Raw genomic sequence first — 22,718 nt, forward strand, 5'->3', positions numbered from 1 at the left:
AGGCATTATGGTAGACGTAGAAAGAAAGGCATCCTCAAAGTCCACATATGGTTCCAATCAGGTAACTCGGTAAATGACAAAATGAAAGGGCGGACAACAGATTGGTGATCAGCGGCTAGAGAAGGTGAGAAGGCCGCTGGTCTGAGAGAGCATGGAGAACAAGAGCCGTTCTTTGTGGAAGCGGGATCACTGTATGTTAATCGTGTTGGCTGAAAATTACACCAGTTTGGACTGGCCTAGAACATACACCTATGCCAGTGACTAGTTTTGATATTGATAGTGTACTATAGTTGTAGAAGATATAATCATAAGAGAAAACCGAGTGAATTTCTCCAGACTGTCTCTGTAGCATCCGTCCAGTATATTAAGTGTTTCACATTAAAAAGACAGATCTTGTCATTAGACAAGTCATTCTTTTTTTTGTTTTTGTTTTTTGTTTTTCGAGACAGGGTTTCTCTGTGGTTTTGGAGCCTGTCCTGGAACTAGCTCTGTAAACCAGGCTGGTCTCGAACTCACAGAGATCCTCCTGCCTCTGCCTCCCGAGTGCTGGGATTAAAGGCGTGCGCCACCATCGCCCGGCAGACAAGTCATTCTTATTCACTAGTCAGGTGCTGATTAAATTTTTTTTTTTTTTGGTTCTTGTTTTTCTGTGTATCCCTGGCTGTCCTGGAACTCACTCTGTAGACCACACTGGTCTTGAGTTCACAGAGATCCATCTTCCTCTGTCTGGGATTAAAGGTGTGCGCTGTTGCCGCCGCCGCCACCACCACAACCTGACTGATTCAAAATAGTAAATCTCAGTTAAATAAGATAGTATTCACTTCAGTTCCTTAGTCACATGAAGTGTATTCCAAGTGTTCCTTATTATACTTCCCAGAGGAGGAACAGTCCAGTCCCCGGAGAAAGTACAGTCATTTACTCTGTGTGTAAAGACAGGTAACTTGTGTTGGTACTCACACAGTTTTAATTGATCTGCCTAGAATTTTTAAGCCAGAAGTAATGGTCTTTCCCAGTAAAATTAAAGAAAATAAATGTACTCAATATGTATTTTTAAAAGCATTGCCATTTTTTTTAATGGGTAACAGTTTGTACAGAGACTCATAACTGGTTGAAACATTGAGAATGAATGAGTGTTGAACTTATCCCTACAGAAGAGGTGCACACACACAAAACTAAGCCATGGAGGCAGAGAGAGGCTAGGTGGAGGAGGAAAGGGAGGGATATGTTTATAAGCTACTGCATGCTTATACGAAGCTGTCAAAAATGAAATTAAAATATTTGTAACTTGTAATTTTGAAGCTGTCCAATATTTTAATAAGGAACTGAAATACTTGTTTCATGTCTAGAAAAAAAAAGTAAGTTTTTATTTCTTTATTTTCCAAAGCAGTTACAATTTTTCTCCAAATCCCAATAAAACATATATAGGAGATAGGAAAAAGGAGAAGATAGATTTTAGGGGAAAAGGAAGTCAGTTTGAAACGTTTTCAATACCCTAGGCTTTGTGCGGCTTGCTGCTAGTGACTGGCCTTCCAGGGGTAGCTCACTACCACAGAGGAAGTTCAAACAGACCTTAAGCCTTAACTAAAGCTATTTCTGAGGCGAAATGACCTTGAGGAAGTACCAGTTCTCTTCCCGTTTTCCTCACAGCAAACCAGCTGATTAAGATGGAGAGAACTCAGTGAGTGGATGCTGGGTTTCAAGATGCTGTAAGGTGCTCCTGGTCCCTGGCTGTGTGAAACTTAAAATTTACAAGCAGATTAAACAGGAAGGGTTGAAGAATTGTTATGAAGAGGACATCATGATGTAGAAAGCAGTTTGTCAGGCCTAAACAGAAAGTATAACAAGAAAAACAGAACCGTGAGTGTCTGGTTGGGAGCTGTCTGTGGGTGGGCTGTGGCCCTCACTGTAAATGGGTCCGAGACAGCCTCACGGTGAGAGTGCTTACAGGGGTGTCTGCCAGTCGAGTTCAGCAGCTGCTGACAGTGCTCTTCGTGTGAGGACATGGGCTATGATGCTGCTTCTGAGTTTCTCCTCCCATGAAGTTTTGTATTTAGCCTCCTAACTTTGGGGTTTATGAATTGTTGCATTGGAACAAACTGATTGAAATTTTGGGTCCTAAACCACTGTGGAATTTAAACTTATGTGATTAGATTGGTCATAATTGCTTTGGTTAGAGTTATATCTGGTTTTATGAAGTCTAAAATGGCAAGCTCTGAGTTGTGAATGTGGAAATGGGCACACATTCATGCAGGATTTTACTCAGGGCAACATATTCCACATCTGTGTCCATATAGTCCCCGGATAATGGAAAGGCCCAGTCATTAGTTTGTGAAACATCTATAATGTAGGATTTTTTTTTTTTAAAGACAGAGTCTCCCTTTGTAGCTCTGGCTGTCCTGGAACTCACTATATAGACCAGGCTGGCCTCAAACTCACAGAGATCCACCTACATCCACCTGCTTCTGCCTCCCAAGTGCTGGGATTAAAGGTGTGTGCCAACCACCGCCTGGCTATAATGTAGACATTTATTCTCTATGAAGTTCTACACTTTAAACTATTATGAGATATTTCAAATAAATTTTTATTCATACTCTCTGTCTCTTTCTGTCTTTTTTGTTTCCCATACTCCTAAAGCATTGAAAAGTAGGTTAACAAACAAACAAACAAACAACAACAACAAACCAAGAGCCCTGGCGACACATGCCTTTAATCCCGGCTCTCCAGAGGCTGAGGCAGGCAGAACTCTGTGACGTTAAGGCCAGCCAGGTCCAGACTAGTCAGGATTACAAAGTGAAACCTATCTTTAACCAACTAACCAACCAGCAACCAAACCAAACCAACCACAAACCAATCAGCCAACCAACCACCAACCAGTCAAACCAGTCAACCAACAAATCAACCAGCCAAGGGCCAGTATATTTATTAAGATGTATGAAACATAGCAGCAAAGCAAGACAGCTTCAGTTCAGCCACAGGAAACTGGCATGTGGTCATTTTAAAGCTTCCTGCCACCCGCCTCAGCTACGGAGAGGCATCCAGAGACATTGACATCTCATAGATGCCTTCCTGTGCACACTGCCAGTACTTCCTGCACCACAGCCACCATTTAACCCGGGTGAGCTCAGGGGCTCTAGTGGGTGAGGTTTGGGAAGCATCAGGCCCTGAGGTGGACTTCTGTAGTGCCACTCACGTCACAGAGGACAACTAGGAAAGGTCACAATTTTAACAGTGTTCGCATGATCATCATAGCTGCATTACCAGCTCTCAAAACCACCACCTCTGGGAAGTGTGAGTCCGGATGAGGGGAGGCTTATGAAAGGTGGCCAAGTGGAGTAACAGGAACCTGCCAAGCTGACTCTATTCCTGTCACCCAGGTGAAGACAGAAGCATAGGACCAGCTCCACAAAGTCGTTCTTTGACACATGCCGAGTGGCATGCACACATATAACCACATTTGTACGTATGCACAGTAACAGTAAATACACCTCATTATACCCTATATCCTGTGTCATTGACACTAGCAGTGAGCAAGTGTGAGAACCGTGAAGTGCACTGAGCTCATCTCCCTGATGTTGATGTGTAGTGTCTACCATACCTTACTACAACAGGAGAATTTCTAGAAGGCTCCAACTGATTTTCAACTGTATTTCTCCAGCTGGTCTCTTCTATGCTTCCACTTGCTGGTTCATAAGTTATTCTGAGTGTTTATTTTGCTGTCCTCCTCAAAATCCCTCAAGTATTCAAAGGAAGTGCATGATTTTTTTTTTTTTATCTCAGTTGTCTTTCGGTAATGCAGTAGTTTGTTGAAAGGATTCTGAAGCTGAGTCGAGATATTGTAGTTTGAATCTGACTATAACATCATAACAAAGAAAGGGAATTAGTGTTAGATGGTTATGTGAAAGTCGGGTAGACACGTGGCTGTATTCTCTTTGGGCAGTCTAAGAAGCCTGTGTTGTAACCAAAACACCCATTTTAGCCAATAATCTTATCTTTATACATAATATGAGTAGCATCTTTAATTAAAATCCTTACGTGTCCAAGCAAAAAGTTACTCATATAGCAATGTGATCTGCATACTTGTTTCTGAAAAGGACCTGAAAGCTCCTCCTTCTCTGGGGAACACAGTCACATTGCTCAGAATTAGTTATTCCTTCTCTTAGCTCTTTGCGGGGGGGGGGGGAGCTGTGAAAAGATCCTAGTGGTCCTTAAGAACTTTGTTTTTCGTGTGTGTGTGTGTGTGTATGTGTGTGTGTTGCTAGATCAAACCTAGGGCCTGGGACAGTCTAAACAAGCTCTGTCCCACAGAGCTGCACCCCCAGCCTAAGACCTGTTTTTTTTTTAATTTATTTATTTTTTATTGAAAATTTCTACCTCCTTTCATCCTCTCACTTCCCTCCCCTCCCTCCACTCCCCCCCCCTCAGTCCAAGGAGCAGTCAGGGTTCCCTACCCTATGGGGAGTCCAAGGTCCTCCGTGCTCCCCCCAGGTTCAGGAAGGTGAGCATCCAAACAGACTAGGCTCCCACAAAGCCCATCCATGCAGTAGAATCAAAACCTAGCGCCATTGTCCTTGGCTTTTCCGTCAGCCTCCACAGTCAGCCACATTCAGAGATTCTGGTACTCACTCATAAGTGGATTCTAGCCATAAATAAAGGACATTGAGCCTATAATTCATGATTCTAGAGAAGCTAAATAAGAAGGTGAACCCAAAGAATAACATATAGTTATCCTCCTGGATATTGGAAGTGGACAAGATTGCCGGACAGGGGTTGGGAGCACGGGGGTCGGGGTGGAGCGTGGATAAGGCTAGATGGGGAGAGAGAAGGGAGGGGGAAGATGGGGAGAGCTTGAGGGAATGGGATGGTTGGGATGGAGGAGGGGTAGATGAGGGAGCAGGGAAGTAGATATCTTAATTAAGGGAGCCATTTTAAGGTTGGCAAGAGACTTAACTCTGGAGGGGTTCCCAGGTGTCCAAGGAGATGTCCCCAGCTTGTTCCTTGGGCAGCAGAGGAAAGGGTGCCTGAACTGACCTTATCCTATAGCCACACTGATGAATATCTTGCATATCACCATAGAACCTTCATCTGGTGATGGATGGAGATAGAGACAGAGACCCACATTGGAGCAGTGGACTGAGCTCCCAAGGTACATATGAAGGAGGGAGAACATTAGCAAGGAAGTCAGGACTGCGAGGGGTGCACCTACCCACTGAGACAGCGGGACTGATCTAATGGGAGCTCACCAAGGCCAGTTGGACTGGAACTAAGACCTGTTTTTAAAGGAAAGCTTGTCCTGAACCTAATGGCTTGCTGTAGTTAAATCACATGCAACTAGCCAGCATCGCCCTTCCTATCCCACCTACATCTCTCCCTCTGACCACATGTTGAAATACTTTCTTGGGGTTTTGAAATATAATCTTGGGGTGTCCTCACAACTAGGACAGTTATGAAATAGCACTGTAGTTCCTGTTATTTATGTATTTGCCATGCACATGAGACGCATGCCTGCTGTCTAACTACAGATGGATAAAAATTCTGCCCCCAAATGATCAATGCAATTGCCTCTCCTCAAGAGGCAAGAAAAACATCGATTGAAAGAGAAACAGGTGCTGCTGGCTGTTACATGAAAGGAATCTTTTATGGGGTGTGGTGAGTACTGCTGTCTTATGACCACAGTTTCAGAACGATCTCGGCATACAGTAACAGAATTTTCTGAGTATATAGATCGAGTTGCTGGTTTGTGGCTTCATTCACTGTTAACTGATCATAAACATTTCTGCTGTGACTGAAAGTTGTTGTGAATCTTCAGCAGAAAGTTCTATGCTGCGGCTTTCTTTTTCTTTTTTTATTTATGTTATTTCTTGTTTTCATGACCCAAGATATGTCTGAAGGAGCGGCAGTTTTCCCTGTGGGTCATAGTACAGCCGTGTTCCCCAGCAGCCATAGAAGTGAGTTCAAAAGACTGGAGTCAATTATTATTATTATTATTATCAGCACCATCATCATTATTATTATTTTCTTCTTCAAGGCTTTTGGGAAATCACATATGACTTATCAGAGTCTGAAGTCTAGTTCACTGGACCAGATTTTCTCAGTATTTTTTTTTAGTAATCTTATATTCTCTTACATTTAGTCAACTAACCAAACACAAAACAAAACTAACTTAGGTGAATGTGTTTGTTCAGACAAAAAGCATTTTAAAAAGACAAACTTTTGCTGGCAAGAAAGAGGAAGAAGAGTGTGCCTGCAGCCTGCCTGGCATTGCTGCTGGACAAGCTCCGAGGCTCCTCTGTGTTGCTGCTGTCCCGCAAAGCCAGGACTGCAGCGGGTACGGATTTTGTGTGACAATCATTACTCCTGTCATATAATATTATTTTTCAAGCTACTAAGATTTCTCTGGAAGTTGCTTTCTGAGGCTGTGTCACGGGGCAGGTACCTTGATTTGTAATACGTTCTGTTTTGTAATTTTAGCTCATGAATAACTTTGAGAAGAATACTGGTGTGTATTCTATAGTGCCAGGTACCTTAGGGCAGAACCCCATCACACATAAATTCTTGATTTTAGGATAATAATAGAAGCTGACCTAAGATTTGAAGAATAGCTACTGTATTCGGATTTTAAACATTTCAAGTTGTAATCTTACTTTTCCTTAAACTGTTACTTCTTGTTGTGTCCACCAGCCTCTGCCCCCTCCATAGTAAGAAGGCAGAGTGAAATACAGAGAGAGAGCATATACAACAGGTCCTTGGAGGAGAACTGAGTCAGGCTGTAACCAAGGCTGATTCTCCTGCTGTCTGTGTCTTTGTGGATGGAAAACTAGATCCATGTGTGAGGTAAGCTTAGAACAGGTTATGAAAACACCGGTGCCTGTAGTTACACAAACCCAAGAGGCTTTGACCAAAGTTTATGTAGATTAGCAGTGACTTGGGCACCTCTCAATAATTCAGTTTCAATAAAAGAAAGCCTCTTGTCCTCTAGATTGTCACCATTTATAAAAACGCTAACTAGATTTCAGTGGCACCTCTGCTATTTTGACCGAGGGTTCTGTCATTTGACATTGCTAGAATCAATTTAGATTCAGATTCATTTTGTGATTTTTACCTAAATTATTTCAAGCATAGACCGTGTTTTCTATTTTATATATTTTACCTAGCATGGGGCTCTCAGAACAACACGGGCATGTGAGGTTCGTCAGTCATTCGGAGCGGCTGTTTTTACTAACTAAGTGGGCCTCGTTGTGTTCTAGCTTTCTGTAGGAGAATGAAACAAAATGGCTTCACATTGTTGGATGGAAGCAAACTGTGTTTTTTTTTTAAAACAAGAATATTTCTGTAAATATCTCTATTGGAAGATGATGGGGTTTTAGGTAATGGTTCCTACAACTGAACTAAAAGAAAGTATTGATGTAGCCATCCGTCCAGACAGTTCTTTACTATTTGCTGTGTTCCACAGCCTATACACAACCAATATACAGCAAGACTCACTTGTTTTTTCATTAAAGAAATTTCATTGATTTTTCTCAGTAAAATCTTCGAGTAAGTATTAAGACAGATCCATGTCAAGGACATGGTTCTGACCATGATGAAGTAATAACTGTTGGAAAACCTTCTTATCATTAAGAAAATAAAGACCAAACAAAAACATGGGCCCAGATAAAGGGCTAGGCAGATAAAGGCACCTGCTGTCAGCCTGAGTACACAGGTCTTATCCCTGGGACCAAGTGGAAGGACAACACAAACTCCTGACAAGTAGTTTTCTGACCTCTGCATCTATGCCATGGTGTGTGTGTGCACACACATGTGTATGCGCACACACACTTGATGGCAATAAAGTTTATACATTTCAAAATGAAAACGATTTCAGAAGCATAACCTAGAGCCGTCTGCAAGCCTACAAGCTAATATACCTGTATTAGAAAATATATTGGAAAAGTCTAAAGTACAAAAACCTATGTAATAAACTTAGAAGCCAAATAACTCTACCTAGAAAGTAAACAGTGGTAAATGTGAAAATTAAAACTACGCAACAGCGAAAGTAAAAGAAACAGAAGGAAACGTTTTGGAAAAGCTTAGCAAAATTGATAAATCCATATCCAGACATTAGAAACCGGAGGAAACAATACTGTTGCTCGGATTCTACTCAGTTGTAAGTGACTTTATGTCAGTGGGCCCTGCAACATATATGAAAGAGACCAGTTGCTGCGTGGGATATACATAGGGCTGGGACATAGGATAGGGTAGAGTAGAGTGCTTTTAGCATGAACAGGCCCTGGATTTACTCTCTGCCACAGACCTGTAGGACGTACATACTTAGGAAAGCAATACAGAAGCATAGAGCATTCAAACTGCTCGGAGTCTGCTAAACAAATTGAATTTGTCTTTTAAAGATCTTCTAGCACGTTCTGCCATGATGCTGACAGACCACATTTGAGAGCCTGTCAGGCTGTGGTCTGTGAACAAGTTAACACAGCCCTTCTGGTCAATGCTTGTCTTCCATAATTGATTAAATGACATGGTACAAACTAAAAGTGTTCTCCTTGGGTGAAAAACATAATAATTAACTAATACTATCTTTAGTTAGGAGCAGTTCATCTTCTAACTTACTTCAGAAAGTGTGTGTCCCTACTACCATGAGACAGCTTCAGTATTTGTGTTTGTGAAATTACGTATGAATAAGTGTGCAATGGGATTTCCTGGGTGAACACGCTGGGTATAAGCACAGTTGTACTCTTTCTGGACATGCTGCTTTAACTGTGAGAATTAAACCAAGATGATGCTATTTTTAGCAATAACAGTTTGGTTTTGGGTCCTGAAGCAGAAAGAGGAATGGAGTATCTGTGTATGTTTTCATGTATATGTGTGCAAGAGGGAGTCTTTTCTTTCAAACATTGCCCTTTGTTCAGACACCAACTTAGAGGTGTGGGGATGCAGTTCAGTTGACAGAGGACTTGCCTTTTCATGCGTTAAGCCCTGGGATCATTCCCTAGAATTTCACAAATGCAGGACATTGGCACATGCTTGTAACTCCAGCAAACAAGATGTGACTGCAGGAAGGTCAGAAGTTCAAGTCATTCTGTGGGTGGTCCTGGATTGTGTAAAGAGAGTAGTCTGAGCAAGTCAGCAAGCAGTCCGCCTCCAGGGCCTTTGTCAGTTCCTTCCTCCGGGTTCCTGTCCCGAGTTCTTGCCTGGACTTACCCGGATGATGAACTGCAAGCAGTCATGGAATAAAACCATTCTTCCCCTAGTTGCCTTTGGTCAGGATGTTTTACCACAGCAATAGAAAAACCAAGTAAGAAATTGGTGCCACATCAAAGAGTATTGCTCTGACACACCCGACCTTGAGATTTTGGGAGGATTGTGGTGGCCTTTGAACTTTAGGCTGGAAAAGCTGTTGAGTGTTGAGCTCAGTGGGTCATTCTGTGGGTGCTTGGAAGACAGAAAGAGTGAAAGAAGTGTAGACGATGGAGGCGCTGCTTGTGAAGTTTTAGAGGGAAGTAGACACTGTCAGTGTCGCTTGTGTGATATTTTAATGAAGAACCGCTGAAGTCAAACCTTCCCTTTACTGTTACAATTGACTCTGGTCAGATGGAGCTGAGAAATCAGTGGTGATTAAGAAGGGACGAGCATCACTGAAGATCATAAAACTGGGAATATTTCCTCAGGGACAGGATACAGAAGTTGTGGCCAGAGACTGTATCTCATGCTGGCAGGTAACATTACCCAGATAGTCATGAAGGAGTCGAGGAGACAACTGAGGTTTGACACTGTGAGTTAGGGATGGGGTCCATGAAGAGAGGCCAGAGAGGCCATTACTGAAGGTACAACCTCGGTTGCAGTACAAGCTCCAGGATCCAAGGTGTCATGGAGAAAAGTTGAGGCTTGGCAAAATGTGGCATGGGCAGAGTCCCTCAAGAGAGCCTTGGAGAAGCTATGGGTGAAGGTGGAGCTGAGTTGAAGAGACCCTAGAACTTTGGAGAGGCCTGTAACATGGATGAACAGCAAGGACGACAGCAGCCATGGAACCAGCCTGAGCCCGTTGAGATAGTACATGCTGCGGCAAGCCCTCTGGAGCCGTGGAGTGGAACCAGCCCGAGCCTGTGAGGTAGTGTGCTGTGCAGGTTCCTTGGAGCTAAGAAGGTCACCAGTCACAGAAATCTGACAGATGAACTGTACAGTGTTGGATTTTTCCTAGAATGTGAACGTAACTGTTCTCTGGCTCTTCCCTCTTGGAATAAGAAAATATTCAACTTGGTTTTTTTTTTATATTTTATAAGAACCTACAGTTACGAGGATTTGGATATTAATGTACATTGTTTCAAGTTGACAAGGAGTCAATTGTGCTGACCATTTTTTAAGTCAGCTTAGTACAGGCTAGTGATTTTAACCATCCTCTCGCATAAAATTTCCCTTGATATTTTCATCTTTAAATTTCAAATAAGGAAGGGGATATAAGAACAGATAATGGGACTTATATTATTAAATGCATTATATTATAAGTGAAGTTTACATAACTAAACTTCTTATGGGTGTATTGACGCTTTACTAAGTGACCATTTCTTTTGCTTGGGATCTTTGGTGTGGATATATGGATCTCTTGGCATCTTGTATTCCTTTAAGTGGGTTCTTGTAGTAAGCATTTATGCTATTTTTGCTCAAATAGTTCATCCCCATTTCCTGACAATATATTAATACATTTCTACTCTTTTCATAGTCATTGTTTCTAAACCAAGTCTTACTGAAATTCTGATGGATTTTGCTTTTCAGAAGGTATTAATTAATACTTGTGGTTTTTTTCCTTTCTGAAACTAAACTTCTGACACTTTAAACAACACGGTACTTGACTGGCTATTTTTTACAGGGCTGAATTTATTCCAGCCACAAGTAATGCATATCATTTTCCTTTTAATGTTTGTATTATATTTCTTTCTAATGCCAGCAAAAGAGCTCTGAGACTTCTGGTACAGAATGGTGATAAAGAAGACAGCTAACCCACGACATGGTTGCAGCGTGGGTGCTTTGTTGTCTTCTCAGGCTTGCCCTAGCTTTTCTTCCTAGCTTGTCCTTTTAAAAGTTTACTTCTTAGGCAGTTCCGAGTGCCTATCCGAGTGGGATAGTGTGAGCTATCCCAGTGTGTGTTTGGTGTGGTGTGTTTGATTTTTCAGCCACTATGCTCTTCCAAGGTTTATTCTCACTCATTGGTGAACCACACAGGGCAGTTTTCCTGCTGAGTCAGCATGTCATCTTCAGGACTGCAGCAAAGGTCTAAAGCCACCCAGAGCAAACCCGAGCCATGTAGAGCTTATCCTGAATGAGTAAGACTGGTATATTTAGATTTAAAATCTCCGCTGCCTTTCCTCCCATTCAATAAGTAACAAGAAATAAATCATGGCTTTCTTCTTAAAGAATTGATTTTGAAAACTTGACTTCATTTCCAAAATAAGGTATTTTATATATTTAAATGTATTTGTTTTAAAAAACCCTTAAAAATATAAAACCAGTTTTTCAGTTCTGTGGGGGATTATGGATTAGAAAATGACTTGCTGATGTAGCTTCGTTTTCTGCAATGCATTATCTTGATTTTGCAAGTGAACTTTCAAGTTTTTTGTTTGTGCAACTAAGTTTCTGTGACCTTTCTTCCTGAATGAGCAGCACAGCCTATCTGAAACATTAGGACTTTGTCCTGGCAAGGGTCAGTTTGCAGAAAGCTTTTAGTTGGTCTGTACTGCCTGGTTTAAATAGCCAAACACCTGCTGAGCAAGCCCTGTGAGTGGCTGTGCAGGCTTCCTCACTTAGGCCTTGCAGGGCTGGAGCACAAAGACCGCGATTGTTACCCAGTAAGCCCGAGTCACATCCTTCTACCAATCGCCTTAGGAGGGCTGGTTACCATGGAATCCACCATCTGTTCACTCCCCGCTGTCGGAATGTGATTATCCTTGCTGGGCTGAGACTGTGGGGTTAGCAAGGCAGCCCATGTAGTGTGAGATTATCTGCAGTGCACTGGGCATTGGGAGACTCCGGCTGGCTTCACCGGAAGAACAAATGAGGGCAGTTGTGCTCCAGCCATTTGTGACTTGTAACCACAAGGAAATAAATCAGCTCTCCTAGGGTAAGTAGCCCGGCGCTGCATATCCAGTTTGTACGGCATTTGGTGTGAATATCATCTCTCTGTGGTCAAGGAAAGGAAGCCCTAAGATCTTCGGTAAGATGCCCCCTGAAATGCTTACACCCCGTCTTATATTGTTTTCAGACAACCTGTACCATTTACGTGCTGGAATTATCCTGTAATGTTTAAAAGTATCTCCTGCTTGTGAAAGTGTACTGTGATCGTAGAATGTGGCAAATAGACAGTCATCTTGTAATGGCTTCTCCGGTGAATTACACCGGTGTTCTTACTGAAATACACCCACGGCGACAGCGGGTTCAAGGTTCGTTCTTCTTTAAGGGATGACTCCTGCCGGCGGCATTTGTAGATTTTGCAGAATTGAGGTTTTTGCTGGAGCACATGTGTGGAGTGTGGTGCTGATGGAGTGCTTCTGCCCGGGATCCAGGGGCCGGTGCATGTGGAAACAATGTGACAGTGCGTGGTGACAGATGGAGGCTCCCCGATAAGGGAGGGCTGAGCCCCGGCTCGCCTCGCAAGAGCTTCCTTTGTGATTGTTGCTTCTCCTTACCCACAGCTACTTAAAATGTGCATTGCATATTGTAAGCGGCAGAAGGAAATTTTAATTTTAACAAATGGATGACTGACATTTTTCCCTGGTGGCTCAGAGGTTGGTAGCTCGAACAAGGGACTACTATGTCCTTTGTAAAGCAGCATTGTATCTCCTTCCCCCCAAACTGTGCCCTAAAATAAGGAAGTGTGGAACAAAAACAGCTGTCTATTCTGGAGCTGTCTTTTGTGTCAGTACCTCTGCCGTTGAAACCCCGGCACGAGCACCCCGAGTTTGGCTGGTCTGCCATTTTATCTTCTGTAGGGAAGGCTGCAGTCGGAGGCTCTGCCTGTGCAGTTCAGTCAGGCTTGAACTGGGGTGTCCTCTTGGGTGTTAATATTAGTGAGCCAGTGGCTACTTAGGGAGCTAGAAACAGTCACCGGTCACAGGCACTACGCTTTTTCTTTTTGAACCGTATGAAATAGGTAACCTGGCATTCCTCAAGGACTCATGCTTGTGTTTCATTAATAGTTTTCAAGCCTACTTTTGTGCAGTCCTGGTACTAACTGTAGTTGACTTTAGTATTCTGCGTTTATGTTAATTTTTTAAAATATGCAAATTAATCTAGGTACATAGTATCTTGAAGAGATATCTTTCACCAATACTAAACATTTGTCTACCTGAAAACTTCCTAATAACTATACAAAGTTTCCAGTTAATCTTGTGTTACTCGGAAATTTTTTTTAACTAATCAAAATCAATAAACATTTTAAGGTTTATAAAGTCAAATCATGTATATTTAGGTGTTATTGTTGCTCTAATTACCCTGTATCTTAGAAACCTGAAACAGTATTGGGGTGAAGCGTGTTATCACAGGCCTTGGCTGTGGTCATTCTATCTGCTCTTCGCCAGTTGACATCTGTGACTGTGCTGCTATTTTCCAGTCACCAACTTCAGTTAGCAAGGTGGTGTTTCTAAGTGGAGGTCTGTCACGATGTTGTAGGCTTTGGCAGGTAAACTTGGAAGCATATTTCTTAAGATCCTGCTTGTTCAGGTTTCTAGCATGGCAAACCCATGAAGTTTGGTGAAGTATGATCAAAATCTTTAGCAGAATTTTTATATTGAAAAGAAAACGTGACCTGGCTGGATGTAAAACAGTCGCAGTGCCCAGCTATCTTACCTGCCAGCACAACACTCTCACGAAAGTCCAAGGCAGACATGGAATTCACTGGAGAGAACTGAATGAGCAGTCACTCACCTATGACTTTACAAAGGGATTTCATTTTGTCTGATGTGGATAACACTGTGATGAATATTTTTCTTTTCTATAATTAAAAAATATCTCTATCTGGGTGCATTTAAGATACATTAAAAGGAATAAAAAAGTTCAAAGGCTTTGTTATATTGGCCACTGACAAACTTAGCAGCTTTAGGGGGTGACCCCAAATGAGATTAGTGAAGACCACAGGCAGGGCCAGTCATGCCGAGCACTGGTGGTCCTTACCCAGACACTCCGAGTCTAGAGTGCAGAGCAAGATGGCTAGTCCTCACTTCGTGTGGGTTTAGACCCTCTACTCATGGCCTTTCCACACTGGTACCAGCCCTGGTGCTGGCTCTTTTCATGAGGATTGAGAAGCCATGAATTCTCAGGTCTGCTGAGAGCACTGGCTTTGCTTGTCCCCATCTTTCCAAGGGTGGGGGCTGCTAGTTTCTTGAGCCTTCTGCTAACTCTCCCAATGCTGTCTTTTCAGTTCTTCAATGTAATTTAGGAGCCATGTGTGTTTTATGTTGATAAATATGTAAAATGAACTATTCAGAGTTCTTTCGCATAAAAATATTAAATAGGAAACAAGTAGAAAACTAAATAAAGTTCTAAGCGTGATTCAAATCATCACTGTGAAGGCATACAGATCACCCTACTGTCAATTTACCATGGTCATATTTTTTGCTTTTTTATGTGAGCCATAGCACTGAAATGCTACCTATAAGTAAGTTGGTCATAGGACTAATACTAGTAGTTAATTTTGAATAATTTTCTTCCTGTTTTTAAATTTTTTTTTTTTTTTTTTTGGTTTTTCGAGACAGGGTTTCTCTGTGGCTTTGGAGCCTGTCCTGGCACTAGCTCTGTAGACCAGGCTGGTCTCGAACTCACAGAGATCCGCCTGTCTCTGCCTCCCGAGTGCTGGGACTAAAGGCGTGCGCCACCACCGCCCGGCTTTTAAAAAAAATTTATTCAAATTTCTGAGTTAAATCCTTCTGTCTCTTTAGAGCATAGAGTCATTCTTTTCAAGTTCATTCTTTGAGGCCCCTGTGACCTGCTTTGTCCTTGAGCTGGGATGATGGAGTAGAAGTGGGTGTTTAGGTCAGAAAATCAGGGTATCCTACCATTGTTAGCAAATGCTGCTCCGCCTAGAGGCACTTGGAACTGCCTGTTTGTTGTTTGTTTTGTTGTTGTCGTCGTTGTTTAGTAGATGTACTGAAAATTTTTTCCTCTTCTCCCACAATTCTGTATTGTCATGATTTCAGGTAGTACTTAGAATGAGTCAATACATGAGCAGAATTCCGTACTGTGTTAGATGCAAAGCCTGTAACACATGCACGTTGGAAAACGTAAAGTCACGCAGACGCTGCGTTTGGGGAGCAGCCTTTCAGCTGGCCCTCGATTCCAGCGCTGGCTGGTCTGAGTTGTCTTCTTCTGTCTCGTTGACCCCTGAGCTGCTCTGCTACACAGAGGCCAGGTTCCCTTAATGTTGCAAGGAGTCAGCCTCTCTGGGCCACAAAGAGCCCCTTCGTGGACAGCATCGTTTTTCTTTTTTCTCCTTCAGTTCAGGTCACCTTATCTTGGAAAGATGCCTAGAAACACCTTATTCTTAGAAGAGTTTTTTCTTGTACGAATAGCCACACTGTAGTGCTTGGCTCTTTTGTAACCATGTGTCCTTTCTTTCTCCCCTCTTCATCTGTCTCAGCCTTTTCTAGTTTTATTTGTGGATTGTTTTTGTTTGTTTGTTTGTTTGTTTAGGTTATGGGTTTCCTTGTCTTGGACCCAGATGAGTGAAACAGACCTGGTATATTCACGTAGGCAGTCAGGCTAACTTGGAGTTTTCCAGTTCCTATTGTATATCTGTGTATATACATTTCTGTAAAGATTCCAATAGGAACAGAATCATTTAGCTTTTATCCCAATTTAGAGAAGAATTTCAGGCCTATAAAGATGAAACAGTTATCCCAGGTTACAAAACCTGTGAAATTGCTCACGTTGGTTATGGCAGGTTAAATATAGAACTGAGAGCGAGGTCACTGACTTTACTCCTCTGATGAGGAGCGAACATGGGGGAAGGACTCCCTAAAATCCCACTCGTAGAATTTTCAGTGAGTATTGAGAGCACAGAGTATCCAGAGAGTATTGAGATACTTTTCTCAGTTATCAAATTCACAAGAAACACAGGTTTCTTATGAATGTTTGACATTTAATGAGGCAAAGCTGTCAAACCAAGTAGATTCCCAGATGCTTAGTTAGTATGTTTTCTCCCTATGACTGTCTGTACATGAACGTTAAATGACAACCAGGATCTTGCTGGGTGACTCTGAGGTAGGCGGGGTGGAGTGGGGTAAACACTAGGAGAGAGATAGTCCAAGGTACGGGGATAGCTATAATCTGCGGGACACACCTGTCACCTAGATAATCTGCCCTGTTGTGGCCCAGTGGGTCTCTGCCTTGGACATCACAGTGCTCAGCCTGGGTGGCTTATCTCATTCCCACTTCCTCTGTTCCTTCACCAAGCACATGTCCACCTTTCCTAAGAAGCCCCTTCATACTATCCGGACCTTCTGTGACGATGTTACTGTCATTACTGTTAACTTTTCATTTCTTCATATAATAATTATCAAATGTTGACTTTGTGCTAGGTGCTAGGATTTGGCGCTAGGGTGCAAGCTGATTGGTGAAATTTTCACAAAAGAGGGATAAGACATTATAAAAGTAAAAAGAAATAATTGGGCTTTTAAGCAATGTCCATTTTCTGAAGACAGACAAGTGTTGAGGGGTTGGGGTAGGAGGCTTTAGATTAGGTAATCAGGAATTGTTTATATAAACATAAGACCATCACATGTGGTCCAGGTCCATGGGTGTCATCTTTACCTCTGCAGGGAGAAGATGCAGGGTGTGTTAATAGGATTATATAGAAATCCTGCTGAAGGGCGGTGAGATGACGACGCAGTGGGTAAAGATGCCAGCCGCCAGGTCCGAGGACCTAACTTCCAGCCCGGGAGAGTCGTGTGGTAGAAGAAGGGAACTGACTTCCTAGGTTGTCCTTTTATATCTACATGTGTGCCCTTCCTTCCAAACACAAATTAAAATAACAAAAGTCTTTGGCTTCTTGTACTAGGAATGGGCACAGCAGATCCATTTTTTTTTTTTTTATAACTTAATGCTGTGTATGCGCCCTTTATAAACCAAGATGTTACTAGCCATGCTTGAGAAGACATTTCAGGACAGTGGGGATGAACATCAGCATTTAAAAGCCCAGCACAAAGCCAGCCGTCATGGCTCACATTTGTAATACCAACACTCAGAAGGCTAAGGCAGGGAATTGTTGTGAGTTGGATGAAGGTCATGTCTTATCCTTGGTATAAATGTTTTTAAAGTCAACACACGAAGTGAAAGTTGTGTAGTGAGAAGTGTCCTTGAGAAAGACCTTAGGACAGGATAGCTGTGAAAATCAATCTTGTTAAAGTCCAACATGCTGAGAGTGGATCCTTCCCCGCGAGATAAAATGATTGTTTTGCGTGGAATAAGGAGTGTGCGGCTGAGGGCTCACCCTTGCAGTCATGGTGACCAGAAATCACAGCAGCACCTGCTTTGTAATCTCTCTCTGCACCATGTTCACCCTCCTGCCACACCATCTTTGAGCATGCTCTCTCACACACAGCGGCCTTCTCTCCTTACAAAGCATATAGTTCCATTTGAGTAACTTTAAATTTGAGTAAGAGGGGTTTATCATCAATGTGCAGGAGATGGACTCTGCTTCGTTACAATTTCTTGTAGATTTAAATTGTTAATAATTGTTTTGCAGGAATTTTATGATAAATATAAAAGTGAAAAGGTAAATTAAAATGTCAGAGAGAAGATAAGCCTGTTTCAGATCATTGTTACTACAGGCTGCTTTGTGTTTACACTAGAGAGTGCACAGGCAGTAAAAACTGTAAGGATAAACTTCCTACCAATTGTGCTGGCTCAACAACAGCTTTGTGATTACCATTTGTACTCAGATTGAAAACTGCACAAATATTGGTAAAAGGCATTTCAGAGAGGACCCGAATGTGGAACTAAGTGATGGGTAAAGCCCCTCACGGTCCCAGTGCTGTGTTAGGGAAGTAGCCCGTGCTCTCAGAGCTGACGCAGTTAAATGTCCGGGGAAGATCCTGGGCTACAAACCACAGAACTTTTACAAAAGGAAGAGCAAGGATGCGAATGTCTTCAGAGTGTGCAGCTGAGCAGCAGGCAGTGAGGCTGACTCATATCTTGAAGGCAGATAATGCGTTCTGGGAGAAAATTGTGGGGTACTAAGCTGTGGCTTTTATGTCCTGTGATGTCTTATTTTCTCATTTTTTGTATGGCCAAAGCAGTTTTAGGGAGAAAGGGCTTATTTCGGCTTCAGAGAGATGGGGTCCATCTTGGAGAGGAAGGCACAGCAACAGAGCATAAAGCCAGCCAGGGGAAATAGCAAGTGGGGCCAAGCTTTCCCCCGGTGCCATACTTCCTCCAGAAAACAGGGCCACCAGCTGGGGGTCATGTGTTCAGATATATGGGCCCTCTGGTGGGCGCTTCCCATTCAAACCGCAGCAGTGGTTATGGTGAAGTGCGGCAGTAATGCGTGGACAGGCTGTGCTGTGACATCAGACTGCTTGTTGAACCCTCAGATCTTACCTTTCCCTATACAGTGAAGACCTGTAATCTGGGAGAAAGGTGTGTGCCTGAGCATAGTTGGTGCTAGTGTGAAGTTGCACTTGACTTCCCTCCTCTTCACTGGAAATGGCCAAACTCCATGAAGAGTACGCTGACCTCAGCATCAGACTTTTCTATAAAGCTGATGTTTCTCCTTTACATAATTGAAGGGCACGGTATTTACATACAATTTCTAGTATTGAGCAGATCAGACAGAATCTCTCCATATCAAAGTTAGTTGCTATTGCTGTGATAAAGAAGTAAAGGCAGTCTTGCCCCCAATGATCTCATCTTAGTAACTGAAATGCATTAACACAAGACTCTTAAATAACGGTGCAATGGTATGGGAAGGTGCTGTGGTTGCACAAGGAGAAAGAAGGGTCCCTGTCATGTCCAGAAGCAAGAAATGTCACTTTTGAGACAGCTATAAACGGACTCTTAAGAGCAATATGCGATTGGCCAGGGGGAAAAGGTTTCTAATAACAGAGGAACTTACACTAAAGCTGAAGATCTATAAAAGAATAATGCAGGTTTGCAGTATAAGAGTGTGGGCTGGGTGTGGTGTGCACAGTGAGGACTATAGATAGAGCACCGACTTTTGTTGCTGTAGCTATGTCCTGGCGAGTTTGTGGAATAAGCTCACAGATTTTAAGCTGGTGAGCTCTGTGGTTCTGTGCTTCTTCTGGAGCTGTGACCTTGACAGTTTCATGGGGGTGCAGGGCCTTGGCATCTCCCCAAGGAGCAGTGGAACCTCAGGTCATTAGAGTTAGGACAGTGGTACATGAATGTAGAAAGGACGGGACTGTCAATGAGTAGAATTATTAGGACAGCAGTTAATTGGATATGTGAAGGATGTTGGAAGATTCGGAAGTGTTAAAAATAGCTTGAATGTGGGTAAATGAAATATTAGCTAATGTCGGTGACACAAAGAGGAAGTAGAATTGAATCCCATATTTGACTCAGAAATTTCATTTAATTTCTTATCACATGTCTAACTGATCCTGATTGGTATATGAAATTTGTGCCCTTTACTTTAACATTCAATTAAATTTCCTCTTTGCCAGTCTCATAGAGTACATTCTGAATACTGTTACCATCACACCCTATCTCCGTCGTACCCTAGATCCTATCACTACCCTTCCAAGAATTCCCTTTCCTACATTCCTATTGCTTTTAAACTAGCATACAAGATGGAAGGTATCATTTTGACATGTTTTAACTGTGTGCTTTGGTGATTCTTCTTCCTTCCATCCCACCCACCCCACGTCTCACCTAAATCCAACACTCTCAATATGCTGACTTTTCCCAGCTTCCCATCAGCAGAACAGCAAAGGGTGACAGATTTTTAATTTTCTTCCTACCTCATTCCTTGACTTCTCACATCCATTACCATTTAAAGTTGTTGCCTAAGGCGACTGAACTCTTGCTGATGGTGAAGGCAGAAGACAGCCTCTGGATTCTCGGTGTAAAATAACACACACACACACACACACACGCACGCACGCACGCGCACGCGCGCACGCACGCACACGCACACGCACACGCGCACGCACGCACACGCACACACACGCGCACGCACACACACGCACACGCGCACGCACACACACGCACACGCACACACGCACGCACACGCACGCACGCGCACACACGCACGCACACGCACGCACGCACACACACACACACACGCACACGCACGCACACACACACACGCACACACGCACGCACGCACGCACGCACGCACGCACGCACGCACGCACGCACGCACGCACGCACACACACACACACGCACGCACACACGCACACACACACACACACGCACACACACACACGCACGCACACACACACACGCACACGCACACACGCACGTTCACGGAAAGCCTGACCCTAATGAATAGCTACTTCGTTAAATTCTTTAGTTTAAGGTACTGAAGCAGTGTGAATGTGGAAGGCAAAAGTGGCTAAGATTTGGCTTTCTTAGAAAATGTAAGGAGGGAATATTGCCATTGACTAAACCCCTTAAACACACTGCTAAATCACCACTTTTCCTTAATTTTTGCATTCTTTCTCTAAAGTTTTGTCCATCAGCACCAAGCTCGGTTGAGCCTTGAAGTAGTTCATGTAGCGCTGGGCAGGTCCACTTACAGTCCTAATTTTACTTCATACTTAGGTTTGTGACTCTTTGGAGATGTTTGAAGACAAACCACATAGCCTAGAAATATCAGAAGAAAGGAGAAACACTTGGTATCTCACAAATACATTAACTGTATAGAGAAAGTACTGTTTAGCTCACGCATGTAAGTTTTGTACAGGTGGAGTCAAAGATGCCATGAGACTAAGGCAGTGACTCCCATGCTGCCCCAGTGTCCCTGCTTTTTTAGCTTAGCAGAGAAAATTAGCCCTCACAATTTCTGCCAGCTCTGGGACCATCCTTGCTTAGTTCTCCCTGGTGAGGTGGCCGTGATTATGTATGTGTGCTCATGAGTGCTTAGCTAAAGGCCCGTGGGTAGAAATTACTAGATAAAGCACTTAATGGAAAGAATAAGTCCTTCTCAAGCCTCCTTAAAGTGCTTGAGGCTAAGGAATCGGAGGCTACGCTGGTAGAGCTGAGAAATTACGGTGAATGGTGGTAAATCTCTCTTCCTGAATGAGTCAGAGCCTTTAGGTATTTGTTTTGCTTTTTCTACCTGCCTTTTTCCGGTTTTCCTTTTGTTGCTGTGCAAAAACATTGTCCAAAACCAACTTTGGAGGGGAAAGGTTTATTTGGCTTACACATCCAGATCATAGTTCACAGAGAGAAGCGAGAAAGGAACTCAAGCAGAGCAGGGACCTGGAAGCTCACGCTGCTGCAGCAGTGACCGTGGAGAGCGGCTTTTCACAGCTCCCGGTGGCTTGCTTCAGCCTTCTCAGACCACCCAGAAGCACTTGCGCAGGGATGGCCCCACCCACTATAGGCTGGGCTGTCCGTCACTAATAAAGAAAATGATCTGGCTTGCCTGCAGGCCACTTTTATGGAGTCTTTTTCTCAGTTGAGGTTCCCTGTTCCTAGATGACTCAAACTTGTGTCAGTTTGACAACAAAACAAAACCATAGACCACAATCCCTGCTATTCTTTTAAGAATATCTCTGCCGGCATTCAACATTCTGCTGGTGGAGCCATTGCACATAGCCTACTTGTTTCCTCCTGAATTGCTTAAAGCCTGCCTCCTTCTGACTGTGCTGAGTGAAGCAGGCAGACAGAACCTGTGTTCTTGGGGATACTTGTGAGTGTTTGTGTCTTTTGGATATAGAAATGAAACCAAAAATCCACAGAGGAAGAATATCACAGAGGAAGATAGATTTGAATTTTTTTTTAAAAAAACTCATTTTGGATATATTTACTCCTTTTAAAGCTGGAGGCAAGTAAGCTCTTTTCCCCATTGGTGGGGGAGGAGTCATGCGTGGAGGTCAGAGGACAACTTTCAGGAGTTAGTCATCTTCCACCGTTGGGCTCTATGGTTTGAGCTCAGGTCTTCAGGCTAGGACAGGCGCCTTTACTTGCTCAGCCCTCTCTGGTGGCCAAACTAAGCTCTTAATCAAGATAATTGCAATAGTAGTTTTCAACCGCAAGGACTAACAGCTACTTCAGCTGTGAGGACTAAAGCTACTTCAGCGCATAACTTGATTTTATTTTGCACTTAGAAAAAAAAGACATATTTTAGTTTTAGTTATGGTTCTAATTGTATGTCCGTGTGTGGGTGTGTGCATTTGAGTGTCCACTGAGTGTAATTGTATGTCCGTGTGTGGGTGTGTGCATTTGAGTGTCCACTGGGTGTAATTGTATGTTCGTGTGTGCATATGTGCATTTGAGTGTCCACTGGGTGTAATTGTATGTCTGCGTGTGCATATGTACATTTGAGTGTCCAATGGGTATAATTGTATGTCTGTGTGTGCATATGTGCATTTGAGTGTCCAATGGGTATAATTGTATGTCTGTGTGTGCATATGTGCATTTGAGTGTCCACTGGGTATAATTGTATGTCCGTGTGTGGGTCTGTGCATTTGAGTGTCCAAAGATGCTGGGAAAGGTATAGATTCTGTAGAGATGGAGTTACAGGCACTCTTCAGGTACTTGTTAGAGATCTCATATC

The 22,718-nt window shown here is 43.0% G+C and overlaps 1 protein-coding gene across 1 annotated transcript in view; it reads left to right on the top strand.

Moving 5' to 3' along the window:
- The first annotated feature begins 12,163 nt into the window (after positions 1-12,163).
- Fgd4 (FYVE, RhoGEF and PH domain containing 4) overlaps positions 12,164-22,718 on the top strand; it is a 119,495-nt gene continuing 108,940 nt past the window's right edge. The window contains exon 1 of the mRNA XM_041677976.1: positions 12,164-12,196. The gene's annotated coding sequence lies outside the window, so the exon portion shown is untranslated. The remainder of the gene's footprint in view (positions 12,197-22,718) is intronic.

This window comes from Microtus oregoni, unplaced genomic scaffold (genome assembly GCF_018167655.1).
Source record: "Microtus oregoni isolate MIOR12 unplaced genomic scaffold, Mior012 000029F_ref0000214, whole genome shotgun sequence".
Lineage (NCBI taxonomy): Eukaryota > Metazoa > Chordata > Mammalia > Rodentia > Cricetidae > Microtus > Microtus oregoni.